This window comes from Pinus tabuliformis, chromosome 6 (assembly GCF_031772625.1).
Source record: "Pinus tabuliformis cultivar Carrire ecotype Pingquan chromosome 6, CPIR1, whole genome shotgun sequence".
Classification (NCBI taxonomy): Eukaryota; Viridiplantae; Streptophyta; class Pinopsida; order Pinales; family Pinaceae; genus Pinus; species Pinus tabuliformis.
Window position 1 is genome coordinate 794,317,351 of NC_142292.1, and position 24,349 is coordinate 794,341,699.

Below are 24,349 nucleotides of genomic sequence, written 5' to 3' on the forward strand. Positions count from 1 at the left end.
GTGTCCGGCCTTGACCTCGGTGGAAAGCAACACCGTCCATCTGGAAAGATCCACGGCCAGCTGCCGTGAGGCCATGTGATCCCAGTGCTCCAAGCACTTACGGATCTGCTACCTTGGACTTAACACTTTCGCGCCCGAATCCATTGAACATGATGTGCCATCGAACGATGGTAAACCTTTCCTGCAGATCAAAGGTTGAGGGTTTAACACGTAGCTGGCAGGTGAGGCGTGGTATATATTATTGAGGTTCTTCATTTTCGGCTTATTATTCCTCCTTTCTCGCTGCGACGGTGTGTCGCAGAGCCATGGCGTTTCACTTACCTCTGCTCCGGCTACTACGTTCAGCTCCAGACCCTTGGTTCATTTCCTCCTTCGCATCAGTTGACACAGGTATAAGATCATACGATTATATTGTTTTCAGTTTATGTCAGTTTCCAGTTTTGCAATGCCATTTCAAAGTTTAACCAGACTCTCGTTGTTTTTCCCTTCTGTCTCAGACGCACAGTGACCGGTGACCACACCTTGTCGGAGATGGGAGCCCTTTCGCTCTTCCTTCTGTTGGGTTACAGGTATGCTCGAATACCATTATGCCGTTATGCCGTTTACTTTTTATTCCCATAGTTTTGTTTTAGGACAACAGCTGAGTGTTAAATTACTCTGACAGGGATACCCGGTGGCATCACCGCGGCATGGAACCCTGTTAACAGTTTTGGGTTTCGACCCGAGTCTTAGATTATAGACTTGTCTAGGAAAAGGTTCAGTCTAAGAGTAATATGCTCAGCCGTGACCATTGATTTGTATAATATTACTTCTGGAAGTCATTCTGCTTTGTATCCGAACAGGTTAAGGGTTTAAGCTTGAATGTTGTTTACGCGGGTTGATACCCTGACTTTGTCAATTAAATAGTTCAAGGGACAGAGCGCGTAAGATTTAATGGTTCCCACCCGTGCATGATGTTATTTCCTTTGTTAAATGCCCTCGTGGCCATAGCTACATATATACGAACTTGTGATACAGGTTTTCACGGTTCTTTTCTAATGAAATGATTTGTATTACTGTTGCTTCAGTATCGAATTTATATATGTGTTTACATTTCAGTTTTATGACCTCTCGTTTGGCTCATTGTAAGCACTCTCTGTTCCTAAAACGGAGTTGAGGCTACATTGCTTATGTGCTCTTGTTTATGACATTCGGTTTCTAACTCTTGCGAGGGTTTTAAGATTTATTGGTTATCTGTTAACTTGCTTTATCCATATACATGCATGCATTTATATTTAACATTCGACATTCTATGCGACTGTAAGGGTTTGCCCAGTCTTTAATACAGTTCTGGTTCACTCATGATTCCGCCGGTGAAGTTGAGGGTTTCCCTCCTTCCACACTCGAGCGAAGTGATAGATTGCATACTCAAGTTTACTCGCATGGGCTCCAACCCGTTTTCATTTTCGTCTGTATTTCTTTATGATTATTAAATCACACACAGCTTGTTCATTTTCTAATACTGGCCGAGAGGCTAACTCGTTTACTGCTGAATACGCACATAGAGTGCCAGGGTTGGCTACTGCTTCACGGCAGGGTGCGCTGTACTTATTCTTTTTGCTTCTTGAGATATCTGAGTATTTATTCCTTTTCGCATGCATATGGTTTACTGTTACATCATTTTCTTGAAATGAGTTATAATGTTGACACTAAATCTGATATAACCCAGTTATCTATTATTTCATATATATCTTTGGTAACCAGACCACTCAAGTTCGGATATTGCTTTTCATACAGTTATCAATGTTTTACCAGTAAATGTATATTCAGGTTACAGGCCATACTCGTATCTGTTCGTTCCTCTATTGCTTACAGTTTATGCTACTGTTTTTCATAACACTGTTTACGAATTTATGCAAATACTCTATTGCTTACAATATATGCTACTTGCTTTCATAACACTGTTTACGAATTTATGCAAATAGCTGTTAGTTCCTTTCACTTTCTCAGCACAGTACAGTGTAATAACATACTAACAGAGGCAACAAGTAGCAACCATACCTGTTATCTGCCAACTTACTGGTAATGCTTGTCAATCCACCCGTCCGTAGGAAGTCCTCGCTGAACTTCCACCCCCAAGCACTTGCAGGTCCTACTCGACCGCAATGGCACTGGTCTTCGCCAGTCAACGCTATCTGGTCCTAACCAGACGTAGCGTGCACAGGAAAATTTCTTTTTCCACTTAAGCTATCTGATCCTAACCAACATAGCATTCCTTCTCCTTTTTTTCTCTGCCATCTGATCCTAACCAGACTTGGCATTTTTCCCCTTTTTCCTCTGGGGACTCAACTACCTCCAGGTAGTTAGGGTAACCGATTCCTCAGTTACTAACCATGATTAATCATAACTCAATTCAAAATGGTACCAACACAACTGTCTTTTTATTAATATAACATTAACAACAGGATTACACGTAATTTAAATAAAGTCTTTATTTCATAATTACTTCACTAGTTACTAGCATTTACTTTTCACAAGGGGTGTTACAAATGATTATTTATGTTGCCCCATTAAATATTTTTATACATTATATTTATCTTGTAACATTAAACGTGATTATATTTTATTTAATAATTTAAGAGATATAAATATGAAATTAATAATTTATTTACATTTATAAATTTATTTTTAAAAATATTAATAAGTATGGAATATTAATAAATAAATTTATTTTTAATTCTTTTATAATTATAAATATTTAAATAATTAAATTAAAATAATTCTGAAACAACTAAACTTTTTGAATTAATCTTTTACCATCAAATTTTTTATCACATGATTAAAATAATAATTTCTATATTAATTTCTTAATTTTAAAAATGAACTTTTTACAAAAATATCAACTAATTAAAACTATATTTAAACCAATGATATAATTATTAAATATTATAGTAATATAAAATTATTAATTCTTATAACACCCTAATTAAATATTATAAAAGATGTCAAGAATAATTATTGTTGTTTTATTTTCAAGCGTGACCGTTCCATCTTTTTTCTAAATCTGACCGTTCCAAAAAAACCATCGCTTTTTCGGAGATATACCGTCCCGCTGCTTTCTTTTGCACAATATTTGATACGGAATTTGGGGATGCTATGTTGCATGCAATTTGAGGACACTCTAGATGTTCTGTTGGATTTTCTTCCCTATCAAATTCGGAATGCATGCTCCCCTGGATTTTCTCAAAATTTGTTGTTGGTTTTTTTATGAAAACTCTTTCCAGTTATATTTGAGGATCTTCTGCTCGATTTTGACGACGCTTTGTTCAAACTGGAAATGCGTGCTTTGTTGGATTTTCTTCTATGTTTGGGATGCTCTGTATTTGAGGATCTTCTGCTGGATTTTGAGGACGGTTTGATCTTTTGAGGACGGTTTGTTCGATCAAACCATTATTTTAGCGGCTGCTCTGCTGCATTTTCTTCCATATCAAACGGGGATCCTCTGTTGGATTGTCCTCTATATCAAACTAAAGGTATGAAACCTCCTTCCAGTTATCTGATCATCGTTCTTTCTTTGATCATTTTCTGATAACATGCTAAATTCGAATTTAGCTCTCTTTTCATTGCGTACCATATCTAATTTCTTCGAGGAATAACATGTAATTTAGATATATACTGGACATTGAGGTTCAGTTCGAATGCATGTTTCCACAAATCATTTGGGGAGCACTGAACAGATAGATATCTATTGGGATGTGTAATCTTTCCGAGATTTTATAATAGGCTGAAGTGCAAATTCAAAGGCAGTGAAAATTTTCAGAGAGATTTGTTGGACTCACCCTATTTCCCAAATTTCTAGTTAATAATTAGAACTATCCCCAATACTTTTACTGTTTTAACCACAGCTTCACCAATGTCCAGGTGCCTATCAAATGGCTAGTGCTAATCTATATGAACTTTCCCCACAGCTTCACCATGTCCAGGTGCCTAAAAAGTGGCTGGTGCTAATATATTTGAAGTAGACTGCGAGAGATTCCGTTGACTTATTCTTTTCAGCATACCTGCAGCCGTTGGTATTTTCTACCAAGAATTTCTTTAGCTTGGCTTAATTTAGTACAAGACATTTCATTAGTATGATATTTGGGTTTTTACTACGATATTTGTCTTCCTTATTCTCATAAAACTGAAAGACTGAATCTAAGTATTAATAGATCGTAAACTTTGATAGGAATCACAAGCTGATAATAATAAAAAGATCACAGCCAGTGATGAGTCGAGTGTTGGTATGATACGCGCAGAGAAAGGTGATCTACCCAACTATGTTTGGAGATTAGCAATATAGTGAGGCAGTTAGCTGCAGAGAAAAACCACGAGATATGAGTGAGCTAGTTCAATAGAGTGAGAGAGTTGCAGAGAAAAGCCACCTGATATGTTTATCCTTCTCATTGAAACAATCATTACTTATTGCACAGCGTTGCAAGCGTTCAACGATTTGATTTTTTAGAATGATCCAACAAGTGATTGGTGTGCAATCTCAATATCTGTTGCTGTTTTCATGGCTGCGCTTTAACTGGATTTAGTTTCCATGAATTGGATTTTTAAAATTGATTTTGAATTATGTTTTTTTTATGTTTAGATCAACTGCTTTTCTCAAATTTATTCTGAATTAAGCTTTTGGATTTTCCATTTTACAGATATATTTCTCATTTAATATATATTCCTTCCTAAATGAATTTAGATATGAGTAAATTTAATTTATTTAAATAAATTTTGTTATATTTTCTTTAGTGATAGTATTTATTTTGATTTATTTTCAAATTATTCGTCTATTAATATTATTTAAGTAAATTTATATTTTAAAATATTTTAAAATTTACATAAATTATATTTTACACTTTATTTTATATGTTTTTTAAGAGTGATTTTGAATAAATTTTTTTATTGAAGGTTAAGCTAGAGTGTGTTAGGATAGAATAAAGTAGACTAAGCTACATAAGAATAGCATAGGCTAGGCTAGTTTAGGATAGAATAAAGTAGACTAAGCTACATAAGAATAGAATAGGCTAGGCTAGTTTAGATTAGACTATGGAAAGCTAAACTAAGTTAGAGTAGGCTAGGTTAGAATAGGCTAAACTATGCCAAACTAGAGTAAACTAGGCTAGAATAGGCTAACCTATACTAATGAAGCCAAAATATAAATAGAAAGACTCAACTTATGAATGTATTATACACACAAAGAAGAAACAATGCACATGAATCAAATGTTTAAAAGTTGAATGGTTAAGCCCTTATATTTTGACATAATAATAATACACTAACGAACCAGGCATGGATTGAGAAGAAGAACAAATCTGAAGGAAAGGAAAGAAGAATACATGTGTTCATTTCAAAATAAAAATCAAGCTATCATAATTTTTTAAACATCCAACAATTATCGATACGACGATACATCTTTCCATAAATTATCATACTTTCGCGAGAGAAGACCAGTTATTTTTGTTTTTTAAAATTACTAATAAACACACAAAAAAATACGACAATGGTTTATGATACAAAAAATGGATTTTGAGTCGATAGAATTTATTGGCACATATCATGCAATGCGGTTTTGTGAGTTTAATTACCACCAAATTACTAAAATAGCCATATAAATTAAACAGTTAGTGAATGTAAGGAATCCTTCAATCCTGAAAACATGCTTATAAACAAAGTTATGTGTTTTATAATCATTATCCCAGTATGAATATGGATATCACCCACTCATCCACACAGAAAACTACCACCAAGAGGTTCTCACTACATCGCTCTGACCACGTCCTATATGCTCCACTACCTTGAGCCTAATTCTTCCCAACATGGAGAAAGGCCCCCCCCAGGTTTCAGTAGTTGAGTTTTAGATGAAAACAATAATTTAACCACCATGGAAAATGTCGTTGATCTCCTTCTCCAAGTTATTCTACTACTCTAGTTACCAATTATAGCCCTATCACAACTCTAGTTTATACCCAGAAAAATTAAAACAATGATCTCTAAAAGAGAACATCGAAATTGAAATGGCCCAATGGAAAATGATTTTGGAGTAGACCAAGCTAATGTATGGGGAGAAGTTACTTCAAAAAATTCACAATAGCTCACTAGAATATCAAGTAAGGAATATTTGAAGAGAGAGTAATATTGTAAAAGGTTCTATTTCCATGACACCTGATCCTTATACCTTGATCAGTCAACCTATTCCATAGATCTTTGTGGATGGAAGCCTCCTATATCTTTGCCCTATGACCAACGAAAACCGTTCCTTCTCATGATTAGAGACTAGCTATATAAACATTATTTCGGCTTGCTGTGAGATCCACATTCAATTTTTTCATCCTTCATAGAGGATAAAGGCCCTTGCAAGTTGGAATTCTCCTCACATAATGATTGTTTCAAGCACCGTAACTCTACCCAACTGAGATCAGTCCCCTTTCATATCTTGCTCCAGGGTACTACATATACGAAAAAAATAGTTATAATTATTCTGCAAATAAATAACACTCTATTATGAAACCAACCCACAAAAAAATAGAAAAGATAGATCAACGCCTTAAAAATTCAACCTCTTTGAGGGGGAAACCTCCTTTACATTACACAAATGAACAATTCTTAGATGTTTCAAATGAAAAAACCTCCTTTCTATATATAGGAGTCCGAGGGGTCACAATATAACCAAGCTGACCAAACAATAATAATATAACGGCACAAAAATAACGATAGTGGGATTCTATGGGGAACAATAATAACAATATGGGGACAATAGGGGCACAAAAATAACAATACGGGATATAATGACAATAGTAATGGGGGAATCACTGGTATTATAAGGACCTAACATGCCCCTCTCCTTCAAAAAAGTGTTTTCGTCAATGTTTGAGTAGTAAAGGATGCTTTTGTATAAATTCTCATCCTCGCATGTGGAACCTTCAATGGGTAAGTTCTTCGACTTGATGAGTACTCTGAAATTGATCGATTCTGTAGCTATCGATTTTGTGTTTCTTTGACTTCTTCTGGCTCCAATATGATTTTTCCTTCCTCATCAAGTTTTGGCAATATTGTTTGAACTGGAAGCTTGTCACATATAACCTTATTTAAGCATGAAATATGGAAAATTTGGTGCACTCGGGAAGCTGCAGGAAGCTCCAATTTGTACGCCATAGTATCTATCTTTTGCAACACCTTGTACAGACCATAATACTTTGGTGATAATTTATTATCCTTCTTAGCTTGCTTGAGGGACATTTTTTTATATGGTTGTAGCCATAGGAATACCCAATCACCTACATCAAAACTTATTTCGATGTGATGTTGATCTTCCTGTTGTTTGATTCTATTCTATGCTAAGGTGATGTTATCCTTTAAGAGTTGGAGAACTTGTTGTTGATGCTCAATGTGATCTTCCACTGCTTGAACCTTAGAATTTTATCTTAAATATGATGTGATGGATGGTGGATGATATCCATAAAGTGCCATAAATGGCGTCATTTTTGTTGCATTATGGAAGGAAGTGTTATGCCACCATTCAACCAAAGGAAACCATTTGACCCATTGTGTTTTTTTATCAGATACGAAGCAACAAAGATATCCTTCCAAACGTTTATTTACCATGTCAATTTTCCCATCAAATTGAGGATGATAAGATGAGATATGAGCTAACTGAGTACCAAGACAATAAAATAATTTTGTCCAAAAATCTCTAGTGAAAATGGGATCTCTGTCGCTTACAAAAATCTTTTGGTTTCCATGTAGCTTTTGAATTGTCTTCATAAATGCAGTAGAAACTGTACTTTCTTTAAATTCATGATATAATGCATGAAAGTGTGCATACTTGGTAAGTCCATCAACTACCACCATGATAACACTCTTTCCTTCAGGCCTGGGTAAACCCGGATAAAATCCATTGAAACCTCCTCCCAAAGCTAGCTTGGAATGGGTAAAGGTTGTAATATTCCTGGGGTCTTAATTGTTTCAACTTTATTTTGTTGGCAAACCAAACATTCTACCACAAACTTTTGAATATCTGATTTAAGCATCGCAAAAAAAAATCTTCTTAACCCTATGGTAGGTTTTCAGAAATCCTTAGTGCCCTCCTAAGGGAGAGGTGTGCAATTCCCTAAGAATCATTTATATGAGTTGAAAATTCTTACATAGGTATAACCGATCCTTGTACCATAACGAATCATTTTTCTAGCTAAATGTATCATAAGTACTGCGATCTTGTTGTATCATTTGAATCAGTGCCCACAACTCCTCGTCATTCTCCTGTTCATCACTAAGTTTGTTTATCAAATCTGGTTGGATAATAGAAATGGCTCAAAGAAATTCTTCCACATCCTCATCCTTTCTTGAGAGTGCATTTGCCACAACATTTTTCTTCCCTTTTTTGTAGATGATTTCAAAGTCATAGCCCAACATCTTTGTGACCCACTTTTTATTCTCTTCTGAAGATAATATTTATTCTAAAATGTATTTAAGGCTATCATGATAATTTTTTACCTTGAAGAGTCTTCCCATTAGGTAGGGTCACCATTTCTTAAGTGCATGTAGTATTGCCAAGATTTTCTTTTTGATAAATAGATTTGTGTAAATACTTTCTTCTTACATTAAAACAACACCAATTCCATTTCCCGAGGCATCACATTCTAGGTTAAAGGTTTTTGTGAAGTCTGGTGTAGCTAAGACAGGTGCTTGGCACCTTACCGCTTTAAGATGTTCAAAGGCCTTCGTTGCTTTTGGAGTTTGTGAGAATGCATCTTTCTTCAATAATATTGTTAGAGGTGCTACTATTCTACCATAAGTCTTAACAAACTTGCAATAATACCCTTTCAACCTGAGAAATCCTCATAGATGCTTTATGGATGTGGGGATTTTCCATTTCTTAATGGTTTTAATTTTTCTAGGGTCTACCTTAACACCTTCATGAGATACAATATGACCCAGATATTCCACCTCTTGTTCTCCGAAGAGACATTTGGAGATTTTTGCATATAATTGTTTCTACTCCAATAGTTTGATAACCATGTCAAGATGTTGTGAATGATACTTCCAAGACTTGTTGTAGATTAGTATATCATCAAAAAATACTGACACAAATTTTCTAAGGAAGGGTTTGAATATGGAATTGATCAAACCTTGAAATGTGGAAGGTGCATTAGTAAGGTCAAAAGGCACGATAAAAAATTCATAATGACCTTCATGATTTCTAAATGTTGTTTTTGGAATGTATTCAATCTTCATTATGATTTGATGATATCCTGAATGTGTTAGGATATTCCGACACATATGATATAGTTAAGTTCAACTTGGTCTAGTTTAGAGTTAGGTATAGAGTTAGGTAAAGTGTGTTTCTTTACCGTTGTACATATTGTAACTTACAATCCGACGGTCACGATATGTAGTGATCCGACAGTTCACTCTCACCTCGGTATTACCGACACTTGATCCGTGGCTTGACACCCGATTGGTCCATGAGTTCTATTTAAAGCGCATGGAGGGTCATTGTTCGGGTAATCCGTGCATGAGAGAAGCTTATGTAAATTTTCATTCTTTGATTAATAAATTGCCTGTAGTACCCACGTTGGGACAGGCCGTGGACTGTTTCCCTCCTTGCACTCTGAGGGTTTTAACCACGTCAAAAATACTGGTGTATTGATTTGAGATCTGGTTGTGAGCGGTGTCCTTTTGGTATTCTTTCTGAGGAACTTACCCTGTAAATTCCTACATGGTATCAGAGCTATTTGAGGGCCGCGTCCGTTGGTGATCCAAATCTGAAGCCGGTAGAACTGCATGCGGCTGTTGTTTCCTAGATCTGTTGTTTCTGACTGCTTTCGGGCCGAGAGGACTGCTCTGTTGCGTTCGGAGCATCTGTTTCAGTGAGGAACCCCTTTCGTTTCACGCGAAAAGGTTTCCGGTAGCCCTAGCTGCGTCATTTTTCAGATCGGGAGGTATACAGTGTTTTTTGCAGTTTACTGTTATTTTCTCTCTGTTTATTTCGGTTTCGGTTTATTTAGCCTTTTTTTTAACCGGATCTATACCTTTCATTTCTGCGTATGCTCTTTGCCCTGCGACTCTGTGCGATCTGGGCAAATCAGAAACAGAAAGGAAGGATTTTTCTCATGCGTATGCTCTTTTCCCTGCACCTTAGTGTGATCTCGGAAAATCAGAAACACTGAGAAAAATATTTAGTTTTTCGGCTAAAGCTAACTTTGAGATTTTTTTTAAAATTTCTAGTTTTTTGGCTAAAGCTAACTTCGAGCCGCAAGGTTCGTTTTTCTTTGCATATTCGTGTTGGGTTTTGTGTTTTGTGATTTGTAGGGAAAAAGAGCTTTCTCAAGGCAAGCACGCAAATCAAGGCCCCCCCCCCTCTCTCTCTCTCTCTCTCTCAAATTTTTTGTATAGATCAATTGGTTCAAAGCTATTTTAAGAGAGTAGAGGTCTTGGGTTCAAGTCTCCATTTTGTGGGGGCGGATTTTTTCATTCCCGCACTTTCGCGCACTTTGCCGGCAACGTTAACAATTTTTTTTCAAAAAGCCATAACTTCTTCATCCGGAAACCTTTTTCAGAGCCGTTTTTTTTAAAACCGCCTATTTTTTCGAGATCTATCCATTGGACCACTTACTTTCAGCATCTTCAGCTTCAGTTCTTTTTCAAAAAATGGAAAGTCCATGCCAAGTCATTCTTGACAGCACTAACTACTTCCAATGGGTAGCCTACATGGGAGATTTACTTAGAAGTAAAGGTCTCTTCAGAATAGCCACAGACCAAGAGAAGAAACCAAAAGATGAAGACAAGGCTGAAAAATGGGAAAATAGAAAAGATCAAGCACGTGGTTTGATAGGAATGTCTATTTCTCCTGATCTTAGATTCCATATTGCAGAACTTGAAACTCCTCATGAAGCATTAGAAAAACTCGCTAAAGTTTTTGGGATTAAAAATGAAATTAGAGCCCATCAACTTGAGAATGAGTTGCTTACTTTGGATCCTAATAATTTTTCTTGCATTGAAGATTTCTTGTCCAAATTCAAGACCCTTAGATATCTCTTGGAAGGTGTTAAAGTTAAGAAAGAAGATGGTAACCTTATTTATTCCATCCTTACTAAGTTGGGACCAGCCTACTCTGTATTTGTTTCCACTTTCCATTCTACAAGGGAAGCTTTCATTTGTCAAGGCAAAGTCTACAAGCCCCCTTCCTTTGACTCCTTTTGTGATTCCTTAATAAGAGAACAAGAAAAACTCTTACATCTTGGTCTTCTTAATCTTGGAAACTCTTCCTCGAAAGCGTTAGCCGCCCAGCAACAACCAAATTCAAAGAATCCTAAGAAGTCATATCCTCAAAAGAATGGTCCTACACGAACTCAGCCTCAAGATGAAAGATCATTTCAGCAAAATGATAAGACCAATAAAAACAAATAGAAGAAGTCTGATAGACATTGTAACTTTTGTAATCGAGATGGCCACTTAGAATCTAAATGCTTTAAGAAGATGGAAGCCTTGGAAGCCGCAATGAAGAAACATAACATCCATGTGGAGCCTACTTCAACTTCAACTTCTGGAATGGCACTTTCTGCATGTCATTATCAATCATCTCAGTCTGGTTATGCATTAAATGTATCTTCTTCTTCTTCTCATTCTCATGAGTGGCTCATTGATTCTGGAGCCTCTTGTCACATGGCCAAAAATCAAGCCATGTTTTCTTCTTTAAATGATTGTAACACCAAAAATATATATATTGGTGATGATAGATCTCTTAATGTTGTAGGGACTGGAACTGTTCATCTAGACAATGGTCAGTTTAATGATGTATTATGTGTTCCAACCTTATCCTGCAACCTTCTATCTGTCTATCAGATAACTCATTCAGGTGAAGGTAAAATTGTTGAATTTTCACCTCATGACGTTGTAATCAAGGATCTAAAAGATCCTAAACAGATTCTAGCTACTGGTCTTGCTGATGATTCCAAAAGGTTGTATAAGTTTCACAACTTTGGGTCATCAAATCTTCCCTCAGTATTTGTTGCTCATAATGATGAAGTGAGCAAACTTTGGCATGAGCGATTTGGTCACTTAAACTATCACTCCCTTCAGCATCTATGTAAAGAAAATATGGTGATAGGTCTTCCTATGGTATCTTGCAGAGATGGTGTTTGTTCCGGATGTGTACTCGGAAAACATCATCGGGACAGTTTTGACAAACGTGCCTCTTGGCACGCCTCAGCCCCTTTACAGCTTGTGCACAGTGATTTATGTGGTCCTCTTCCTGTTGCTTCATTCTCTGGCTGCAAGTACTTCTTAACTTTCATTGATGATTTCTCCAGACGCACTTGGGTATACCTCTTAAAACTCAAGAGCGAAGTATTTAACACTTTTTTGGCCTTCAAAGCCTTTGTTGAAAAACAATCTGGACATCAAATTCTTAAGCTACGAACTGATAATGGTGGAGAATATGTTAAAAACACATTCATCAACTTTTGCACTGAAAATGGAATTCAAATGCAACATACTGTTCCATACACTCCACAACAAAATGGTGTAGCTGAAAGGAAAAATCGCACCTTAAAGGAAATGGCTAATTGTATGCTGCAATCTAAAGGACTCAGTCTTAGTTTTTGGGCCGAAGCAATTAATTGTGCAAATTATATAATCAATCGCACTCCTACTAAGGTTCTAGAGAATATCACTCCAGAAGAAGCTTGGAGTTCCATTAAACCAGATGTAAGTCACTTTCATGTGTTTGGAAGTGAAGCATGGGCCCATATTCCAGATGAAAAGCATAAAGCTTTAGAACCTAAGAGTGAGAAATGCACTTTTGTTGGATATTCTGAAGATGTAAAAGGTTATAGACTTATTCCATTTAAGTCCAAAAATGTTATCATTAGAAGAGATGTAAAATTTGATGAAAATAAATCGGCCTGCGAGCCTAGTCCGGCGGATGTGCCACCGCTTCCTATCTCTTCTACTTTTGAAAACATTTCTTCTTCAGATGATGAAAGTGAGGATGACATTCCTCCCCCACCTTCTCAGGATCCTCAACTTCCAAGATGGGTCCGTGCTACTCGAGATGCAGCAGGTGATCTTGCCGGTGATCCTACAGATCAGCGACGTACACGTTCTCAGTTTGAAAGAGCCTCTTCTTTACTGGCTCAAGCTCCAGTAAATCATGATCCTGACACTTTTGCAGAAGCTTCAGGCCATCCACATTGGGAAGCAGCTATGAATGAAGAATATCATTCATTGATGACAAATGATACATGGGATCTTGTTCCTCTACCAAAGGGACGAAAACTTGTAAGATGTAAATGGGTTTACAGAACCAAGTATGGACCAGATGGCAAAATTGATAAACATAAAGCTCGTCTTGTTGCTAAGGGCTTTTCACAGGTTGAAGGCATTGACTACACTGAAACCTTCGCCCCTGTTGCCAAAATGAACTCTATCCGCCTTGTTCTTTCCCTTGCTGCCTCTTTAAAATGGGAAGTCGATCAGATGGATGTTAAATCTGCCTTCTTGCATGGGGACTTGCAGGAAGAAATCTATATGGAACAACCCATTGGCTTCATACAAACAGACTCCAGCCTTGTGTGTCGACTTAAGAAATCCCTTTATGGTCTCAAGCAAGCTCCTCGGGCTTGGTATGCCAAAATGGATAGCTTTCTCTTAGAATCTGGCTTTTCTAGGTGTCATTCTGACAATACTGTCTACACCAAGAAAGTGGGTGACTCTCTTATCATCCTTGTCCTTTATGTTGATGATCTTATCCTTACTGGTAGTGATCCCAACCTTATAAACCATGTGAAGTCTATCCTTAAAAAGAAATTTGAAATGACAGACTTAGGACACTTACACTATTTTCTCGGTCTTCAAGTCTTGCAATCCAAGGAGGGTATTTCCCTTTCCCAGTCCAAGTATGCTTGTGATATTCTTCGTCATTTTCACATGGAAGACTGTAAGCCAGCCCCTTCTCCCTTTCAATCTGGAGTCAAACTTTCAGTCTCTTGTACTTCTCCTGAAGTTGATGCTACCTTATACCGTCAACTTGTAGGAAAACTCTTGTACTTAACCCATACTCGTCCTGATCTTTCCTTTGCTGTTGGCCTTGTTGCTCGTTTTATGCAAAACCCCCGTGAAAGTCATTGGAAAGCAGCCAAAAAAATACTTCGTTATGTTCGAGGTACAGTACAGTTTGGGATTCATTACAGTGCCAAAGCAGCTCCTCTGTTAGTTGGTTTCACTGATTCTGATTGGGCTGGTGACCCTGATGATCGGAAGTCTACTGCCGGTTATGTCTTCACTCTTGGTTCAGGACCTATTACATGGGCTTGTAAGAAACAGGCTGCCATTTCTCTTTCGTCAGCAGAAGCAGAGTATCGTGGTGCCGTGGAAGCTAGTAAGGAAGCATTGTGGCTTCGTCAGATCCTATCAGAGTTTGGCTTTGAGCAGCAGCATCCAACCACACTTTGGTGTGATAATCAAAGTGCCATTCAGCTATGCAAAGATCCAGTCCAGCATCAGCGCAGCAAACACATCGAACTACACATGCACTTCATCAGAAAGCTCATTCATGACCATGTTCTTGAAGTGCAATATTGTCCAACAGATGATCAGGTTGCAGACATCTTCACAAAGGCTCTCACAGAGGCGAAGTTCACTAAACTTCGATATATGCTTGGAGTTCAGGAAGTTGTCACTAAGGGGGGATAGGCTCTAGTGCCTCCTTCCTTCTCCTATTGTGTCATATTTGTAAATCCTTCAATCCTATCCCAAGTTGTTCTTAAGGGGGGATGTTAGGATATTCCGACACATAGGATATAGTTAAGTTCAACTTGGTCTAGTTTAGAGTTAGGTATAGAGTTAGGTAAAGTGTGTTTCTTTACCGTTGTACATATTGTAACTTACAATCCGACGGTCACGATATGTAGTGATTCGACGGTTCACTCTCACCTCGGTATTACCGACACTTGATCCGTGGCTTGACACCCGATTGGTCCATGAGTTCTATTTAAAGCGCATGGAGGGTCATTGTTCGGGTAATCCGTGCATGAGAGAAGCTTATGTAAATTTTCATTCTTTGATTAATAAATTGCCTGTAGTACCCACGTTGGGACAGGCCGTGGACTGTTTCCCTCCTTGCACTCTGAGGGTTTTAACCACGTCAAAAATACTGGTGTATTGATTTGAGATCTGGTTGTGAGCGGTGTCCTTTTGGTATTCTTTCTGAGGAACTTACCCTGTAAATTCCTACAGAATGAAGATCCAACTTGGTGAAGTAAATTGATCCATGCAATTCATCCAATAATTCATCAATGACAGGAATGGGAAATTTATCTTCAATAGTGAGATTGTTGAGCTCCCTATAATCTGGACACATACGCCATGATCCATCCTTCTTGTGAACCAATACTACTGGAGCAGAGAAAGAACTTTTACTTTCTTGAATTACACCAACCTCTAGCATTTCTGTAACCATACATTCAAGTTCACTCTTTTGGACAAAGGGATATATGTAAGGCCTGATGTTTGGAGGAACACTTTCGAGAATAAAATCAATAACATGATAATGATCACGAATAGGTGGGAGGCCTTTGGGAGTTTCAAATACTTTGGAATGATTGTCCAGGACTTTTTGGAGATCTGGAGAAATGGATGATTTCGATGTGGGAACCTCTAGTGAACATAATTGTGAAATTATGCATTGTTGCTCTTTCTTTAGAAGCTCTTTCATTCCGTTAAAGTTGATTATCATTCCCTGTTTCCCTCTGATTCCCCTTAATTCAACTTCCTTTCCTTCTGAGGAGAATTTCATGAAAAGCTCTTGAAAATTAAAAGCTATTGTACCCAAGGATTGTATCCATTGGACTCCTAGTACAACATGAGCACCACCCATTGGAATGGAAATCATTGGGCTATTCAATACTTATTCTCCCATGGATAGCTTTATATTATGCCACTTTCCTGAGAAATTTATGTTTCCTCCACTCGCAACTATCACTTGACACTCTGGTACTGGATATAGGAAGCATTCAATTCCCTGGCTATCTTACAGTGAGTAAAATTATGGGTACTTCCTGAATCAATAAACACTATTACCTTTTTCTTCTTGATATGCCCTTCGATATTGATAGTTTAAAGAGTGGTAATTCCAGCCAATGCATTACAAGATATGGTCGGATTCATTTCTTCTCTTTCTAGGTTTTTTTCTTGGTGGATATACTCTTCTTTTGATGTTTCTTGTTCCTTTTTTTCCTCCTCATCACAATCTATGTAAAATAATTTCTTCTCAGCACACTTATGAACATTAGTCTATTTGCTATCACAACTATAAAAAGGCCCCTTTGATATTTCTCTTCCAATTGTTGTGGTGCCAACCTTGTAGGTTGTGGATGTCTAGGGGTAGCAATGCTTCCATCTTTATGATTGTGAGTGTAGGCTTCCTTGTTACCATAAGTTTGCTTTCCATTTTCCTTGCCAACCTAAATACCTTCTCCAATGAATCTGGTTCCCAAAGGTGAACCTCATGTTCGATGTTATCTTTTAAAGTCCCTATGAAAAAATCAATCTTATGCTCCTTTGGAATATCTTTTACCCTTATATTCAATTTTTGGAAGTCCTCAATGTGCTCCATCATTGAACCCTTTGTCTAAGATTTATCAATTGACTAAAAAAAGTGTTGCTTTTTGCATCCTCATAATGTGTTATCATTTCATCCGTAAAAATAGCCCCAGTCACAATTGTTTTATGTGAGCAAAGCCATCGATACCATACAAACTGATTTGGTTCCAAATATAAAGATGCAATGCGTACCTTTTGTGTGTTTTGCGCATTATGGAGATCGAAAAATTGCTCCATGTGTATTATCCATGTTTTGGTATCTTTGTCAACAAACTTCCTCATATCGATATTTGGAACATGGTGGTTCTCTGATCCAACGTTAGAGTCTATGAAATCATGATTAAAATTTATTTTGTTCTCATCATGAGTTTCCTTTACTACCCTTTCACCATTAGTAAGCATTTCTTGTAGAAACTTTCTTAAATATGTCTTCAAATATTCCATGCCTTTCTTCAAATAATCCACCTTATCTTCTATACCGTCCATCTTAGCTCCCAGGCCATCCATATTGGCTTCCACAATGTCCATATTAGCTTCCATCTTAGCTTCCAGGCCGTCAATATACCTTTGACATCATCCATCTTAGCTTCTACACCTTTCTTTAAACCATCAATCTTAGCTTCCATGCCTTTGTTTAAACTATCCATCTTAGCTTCCACACCATACATCTTAGTTTATATGTCTTTCTTTAAACCTTCTATCTTAGATTCTGTTATTTTTTTGTGCAAGTGACATTTTTTGCACTTGATCTCGTAATTTTGCTATATCATGTTGCATTTCTTCCTCTTCCTCATGAGTCATGCTAGAGCTTTTAGGTTTCTTACTAGGTGTTTCCATTTTCTTTTTTTGGGGCATCAATTACCAATAATAATGCTTCACTATGCCCTTTTAATTCCTTCAAACTAATTTTCAAACCAAGCTTATGCAAAAATAATAATAATAACCCTTCCTGCTATAGCCCTTTGAGTAATATTTCTAACTCCACAAGTCTAATCAAGAATGGATTCTCCAATGAAGAGTTATGCCAAATCTCCCACGTTGACCTAAGTATAGACTTTTCCAGTAGAGTGAACTTGTACAACGTGACATGGGTCACTGTTTCAACCTTAGGTTCTGAAAATGGTACCCAAAAAACTACAATCCGCCGTGTTTTTGTAACTTCTTACTAAAATTCAAACTGATGCTCAGAAAGAAGGTTATGATGCTTTTCCCATGGTGACCAGTATGGAATGTAACTTGGGGGCCTACAAAAACCCTAATTTCTTCTAATTATATCTTTGGAAATATAGCGAGACAAGATCTAAAATTCAGATCCGAGGTTCAAAAACCGACTTCATCTCAAATGGGTTTTTCTTTTATCTTTTGAAACTTTGTAGCGAAAGATTTATAGTGAAAATTCCATGATGGCCTATTTTAGATGAAATTCTGGAGCTTGCAAAATCCCTAACTTCCTCAGATCGTATCTCAGAAAATATAGTGAGATAAGATATGAAATTTAGACCCAAGGTTTGGCTAGGTTTCATATCAAATGGGTTTTTTTTCACTTCTGAAATGTCACAGAAGAAAACTTATAGCATAATTTCCACGATGACCTGTTTAGAGCAGCGAAACCCTAGAATCCAAAGCTCTGATACCAAATGTTATGAAGCCAACTCACAAAATGATAGAAAAGATAGATCAATGCCTTAGAATTCAGCCTCTTCGATGGGGAAAACTCGTTTACATTATACAAATGAACAATTATTGGATGTTTCAAATGAAAAAACCTCCTTTCTATATATAGGAGTCTAAGGGGTCACAATATAACTAAGCTGACCTAACAATAATAATATAAATGCACCAAAATAACAATAGTGGGATTCTATGGGGCACAATAATAACAATATGGGGACAATAGGGGATCAACAATAACAATAAGGGATACAATGACAATAATAATGGGGGAATAACTATTATTTTAGGGACCTAACACCCTCCATTGTCACAGTCCTAATCATATGAAGTCGACATTCAACACCACTACCAATGAATAATGTCTACCAATAATAATCACTTTCTATGTTGGATTTTATTGCTCAAGAAAAAATTGTTCTATCCCATATCTATCCTACACCACCTTCCATGATTCCACCATGTATGAACTGCCAAACTTATCACCTTTTGATACCATTCCAATATCCTTCCCCTCCTCATCATTAGTGCCAATCCCAGGAAATATTACAAGGTAAATTTATGACATTTAATGGGGAGCACGTTACCACATCCCCTTACTTATTGGCTAAGTGAGGCAATGGAAACTTGTCTCCCCTCCTTTCTCCTTTTGTCTCTAAGATTTAAAATAAAAAGAACTATTATTAGTGTAAAAAGAATTAATATAATGTTAAACATACATACATTATAAAAAAACATGTAACAAGATTCTTAACCATGGAGATTCACCCTAACTTTATCATGCAATATTTTAATGTGTAAATGAGATTTATTACAATGCCATTGCTTATCAATACCCCATGCCCAAAAAACAATAAACCATTTTGTATGAAACTCGTTCATATGACATTTTTCTAATTAATGAATTTATTTAAAAGGTCAAAAAATATATAATTACTTTGGAAATAAATATCAGCCTTTGATTGTTGTATACTACTAAGAATATTCTAAAAGATTCTATAGAGGTTAAACCTATACTTTCCACATAATAATTATTGGTAATTAAATTAAAATTTGGAAAGCTCTATTCCAAAATAGACATGCCTGTGAACATAAAAAGTAATCACATTTATAAGCAATTCTATTTTGCAATAGAGCTTCCTAAAATTCGATTTAATTATCAATAATTATTAGTTGGATTGTAGGAATATAAGTTGCATCGAAATTTATAGAATATTATTAGTAGTGACCATAGATAAGGGTTTGAGATTTATCACAAAAGTAGTTATTCCTTTTCTACTCCATTAATTAAATTGGTTAAGTTAAAAAAAAAATTGTCATATGAACATGAATTATGGTTTTCTTGGCATGTGGTATTAGTAAGGCATGGAATCTTTATGATTTTTTTTAAATTTGACAGTGTGAGATGTATATTGAGAGATAAGTGTTCTAAATTTTATTCAAGTTTACTATCCATTTAATTTACATGGCTACATGAGTTCTTATGAATATCATCGATCCTGCCATTCATTGTAAATATTTGCTAACACTCGCACACACACATAATTTCACTTGCCATTTTTTGAAACATAATAAAATTATTCTGAAAATTTGTTGAGATACTAATTTAAAATAAAAAATGATATTAATATCTAGTAAATTTCATATAGGTTTCTAAAACTAAAAATAGATAGCTCAGTATCTCGTCGGACTCAGGAATCCTCAAGCCTTGGAATTCCATGCTTCAAACATCCGCAAAATAAATAAAAATTTATAATTAAAACTAAATCAACAATGAATTCAATTTCAAATGTATTTAACCTTCCCAAGAAAAAGGAGTAAATAAAAAAGAATTCAACTTCAAAAACATTTAATCTACCCAATAAAAGTGAATAAAATAAAAAACTGATAAAATCATAAATTGAATCCCTATTATTGGCAAAATTTGTGTTTGGAATTTCTCTTAAGAAAATGTGAATTGAAAGAGAAAAAAAAATGTGTATGTAAAACACACCAAAAATGTATTATTGAAACCTGTACCGAAAGAGAAAAAAATGCATGAACTAAAATTTGAAAAAAAATGAACTCTCAACCAAAAAAATCAACCCAAACTTAAAAAAAAAAAAAAAAAACAAATGAATTGGAATATGAAAAATCATGAACTCTCAATTGAAGAGAGAGCAATATTTTTTTTTTCCAATAACTAGTGGATGGTTCCACAGGAAGTGGAGGAGGGGAATCTCTACAATGGTTAAAGGGAGTCAGCGAATCACAATATATATAAATTAAGTCTTATCATTTTCAAGCATTTTCCTCCTCCCTTTATATCCAAATTGGTATGCTTATGTTTAGTTGTCTGAGTTTGTGTTGTTTAAGTTTGGGTCTATCTATGTTTAGGTCAAGTTTGTGTTTGGATCAAGTTTAACTGTTTAGGTCAAGATTGTGTTTGAGTCGAGATTGAGTTAGTCATGTATGTGGGATGGAGGAGGAGGATGGAGTGGAATGGAGACAAGAGAAGGGTCATTATCCCTTATATAGATTGATAATAATATGAAATGTGAAATTGTCTGTTTTGGAGAGGCCATATCAATAATAATAACAATAATCTAATTTGAAGGTCCTCGTCAAGCCTAGACACCAAATTCATGTATGATATCACCTTGTTTGTGTGAAAAAGGAACTATCTTCGTGTAGCAATTTGATTTCTAAAATATATGAAGGCGTACATACACCCTCTCTAGATTTAAACATGTGGTCTCATATGAGGAAGGACATGTTCTTCACCATTAGGGTGCCTCAATCTATAAAACTCCCATTTTGATAGAAATCTTGCAATTATGTAGGTTAGCAATATGACTACACAAATAATATAAAACAACTACAAGGATCACAAGGTTTTAAGTCAAATATGTAACTCTCCGGAGTTGCTTTTAGAAGTGCGACCTTGTATGCAATTTTCATTTTAGATCATTTTCATTTTCATGTTAAGGGTAAGGTGCATGTATTATAGCCGTGCGTATATGTATTTTTGAAATCGTTGTTCAAAATGAAAAATATTTGATAAATGCTACTTTTTTTAGGTTACAAAATTATTGGAAGGACATGAGAAACACCTATATGAAAGTTAAATAATATTATTTAAATTAACTATCTTTTCTTTTGTACTGGTTACGAAGACCCTAGGATGGAGTCAACTCTAAATTTGATTGGAAGAAAAAATTGCCCACTAATGGCATTCTATAGTAGAATTGAATGAGAATGGACTCGCTCGAGCATATATGCACCTCATACCTTAAGTGGAAATATTCCTTTGTTATTTCAAATCGACTTTCGTTTTTATTATATAGTCAATTTAAGGGAAAACTCAATTGATTATGGTGTATGTACCATTTTACAAATTATATTTATCAGAGTGTGATATTTCATATTGGACAAAATGTCAAAATTATTTTTTTTCATTATACATGCGAAGAATAATTTTTCCTTTGATTCTTATTAAACTAACTTAATTTAACATTTTGTATGTACTATTTTACAAATTATGTTGGAGAAAATGCCATTATATATTAAAATGAAATAATTTTTTTAGCAACAAATAGTTAATTTACTATAGCTGATGTACCATTTTATAAATTATATTACTGTTAGGATATTTCGACACATAGGAAATAGTTAAGTTCAACTTGGTCTAGTATAGAGTTAGGTATAGAGTTAGGTAAAGTGTGTTTCTTTACCGTTGTACATTTTGTAACTTACAATCCGACGGTCACGATATGTAGTGATCCGACGGTTCACTCTCTCCTCGGTATTACCGACACTTGATCCGTGGCTTGACACCCGATTGGTCCATGAGTTCTATTTAAAGCGCATGGAGGGTCATTGTTCGGGTAATCCGTCTATGAGAGAAAGCTTATGTAAATTTTCATTCTTTGATTAATAAATTGCCTGAAGTGGCCACGTTGGCTCAGGCCGTGGACTGTTTCCCTCTTTGAGGGTTTTAACCACGTCAAAAATACTGGTGTATTGATTTGAGATCTGGTTGTGAGCGGTGTCCTTTTGGTGTTCTTTCTGAGGAACTTGCCCTGTAAATTCCTACATGGTATCAGAGCTATTTGAGGGCCGCGTCCGTTGGTGATCCAAATCTGAAGCCGGTAGAACTGCATGCGGCTGTCGTTTCCTAGATCTACTATTTCTGACTGCTTTCGGGCCGAGAGGACTGCTCTGTTGTGTTCGGAGCATCTGTTCCAGTGAGGAACCCCTTTCGTTTCACGCGAAAAGGTTTCCGGTAGCCCTATCTGCGTCATTTTTAAGATCTGGAGGTATACAGTGTTTATCTGCAGTTTACTGTTATTTTCTCTCTGGTTATTTCGGTTTCTATTTATTTAGCTTTTTTTATTACCGGATCTATACCTTTCATTTCTGCGTATGCTCTTTGCCCTGCGACTCTGTGCGATCTGGGCAAATCAGAAACAGAAAGGAAGCTCTCTCTCTCTCTCTCTCTCTCTCTCTCTCTCAAATCTCTCTCTCTCTCTCTCTCTCTCTCTCTCTCTCTAATTTTTTGTATAGCTCAATTGGTTCAAAGCTATTTTAAGAGAGTAGAGGTCTTGGGTTCAAATCTCCATTTTGTGGGGGCATTTTTTTTCATTCCCGCACATTCGCGCACTTTGTCGGCAACTTCAACAATTTTTTTTTCAAAAAGCCATAACTTCTTCATCTGGAAGCCTTTTTCAGAGCCGTTTTTTTTAAAACAGCCTAATTTTTCGAGATCTATCCATTGGAACACTTACTTTCAGCATCTTCAGCTTCAGTTTTAAAAAAAAATGGAAAGTCCATGCCAAGTCATTCTTGACAGCACTAACTACTTCCAATGGATAGCCTACATGGAAGATTTACTTAGAAGTAAAGGTATCTATAGAATAGCCACAGGCCAAGAGAAGAAACCAAAAGATGAAGATAAGGCTGCAAAATGGGAAAATAGACAAGATCAAGCACGTGGTTTGATAGGGATGTCTATTTCTCCTGATCTTAGATTCCATATTGCAGAACTTGATACTCCTCATGAAGCATTGTAACAAATCACTAAAGTTTTTGGGATTAAAAATGAAATTAGAGCCCATCAACTTGAAAATGAGTTGCTTACATTGGATCCTAATAATTTTTCTTGCATTGAAGATTTCTTGTCCAAATTCAAGACCCTTAGATATCTCTTGGAAGGTGTTAAGGTTAAGAAAGAAGATAATAACCTTATTTATTCCATCCTTACTAAGTTGGGACCAGCCTACTCTGTATTTGTTTCCACCTTCCATTCTACAAGGGAAGCTTTCATTTGTCAAGGAAAAGACTACAAGGCCCCTTCCTTTGACTCTTTTTGTGATTCTTTAATAAGAGAACAAGAAAAAATCTTACACCTTGGTCTTCTTAATCTTGGAAACTCTTCCAAGAAAGCATTAGCCGCCCAGCAGCAAACAAATTCAAAGAATCCTAAGAAGTCATATCCTAAAAAGAATGGTCCTAAACCAAACAAGGGTCCTAAGCAAACTCAGCCTCAAAATGAAAGATCATTTCAGCAAAATGATAAGACCAATAAAAACAAATGGAAGAAGACTGATAGACATTGTAACTTTTGTAATCGAGATGGCCACTTAGAATCTAAATGCTTTAAGAAGATGGAAGCCTTGGAAGCCGCAATGAAGAAACATAACATCCATGTGGAGCATTCTTCAACTTCAACTTCAGGAATGGCACTTTCTGCATGTCGTTGTCAATCATCTCAGTCTGGTTATGCATTAAATGTATCTTCTTCTTCTCATTCTCATGAGTGGCTCATTGATTCTGGAGCCTCTTATCACATGGCCAAAAACAAAGCCATGTTTTCTTCTTTAAATGATTGTAACACCAAAAATATATATGTTGGTGATGATAGATCTCTTAATGTTGTAGGGACTGGAACTGTTCATCTAGACAATGGTCAGTTTAATGATGTACTATGTGTTCCAACCTTATCCTGCAACCTTCTATCTGTATATCAGATAACTCATTCAGGTGAAGGTAAAATTGTTGAATTTTCACCTCATGATGTTGT

The 24,349-nt window shown here is 36.1% G+C and overlaps 1 long non-coding RNA gene and 1 pseudogene across 1 annotated transcript; one reads left to right on the forward strand and one right to left on the reverse strand.

Moving 5' to 3' along the window:
- Positions 1-24,349, reverse strand: part of LOC149261185 (organic cation/carnitine transporter 4-like) — a 144,639-nt pseudogene that overhangs the window by 53,280 nt on the left and 67,010 nt on the right.
- Positions 177-1,102, forward strand: LOC149261186 (uncharacterized). The gene is made up of 3 exons (XR_016248404.1): positions 177-390; positions 498-569; positions 665-1,102. It is a non-coding gene; the product is annotated as an uncharacterized LOC149261186 (long non-coding RNA).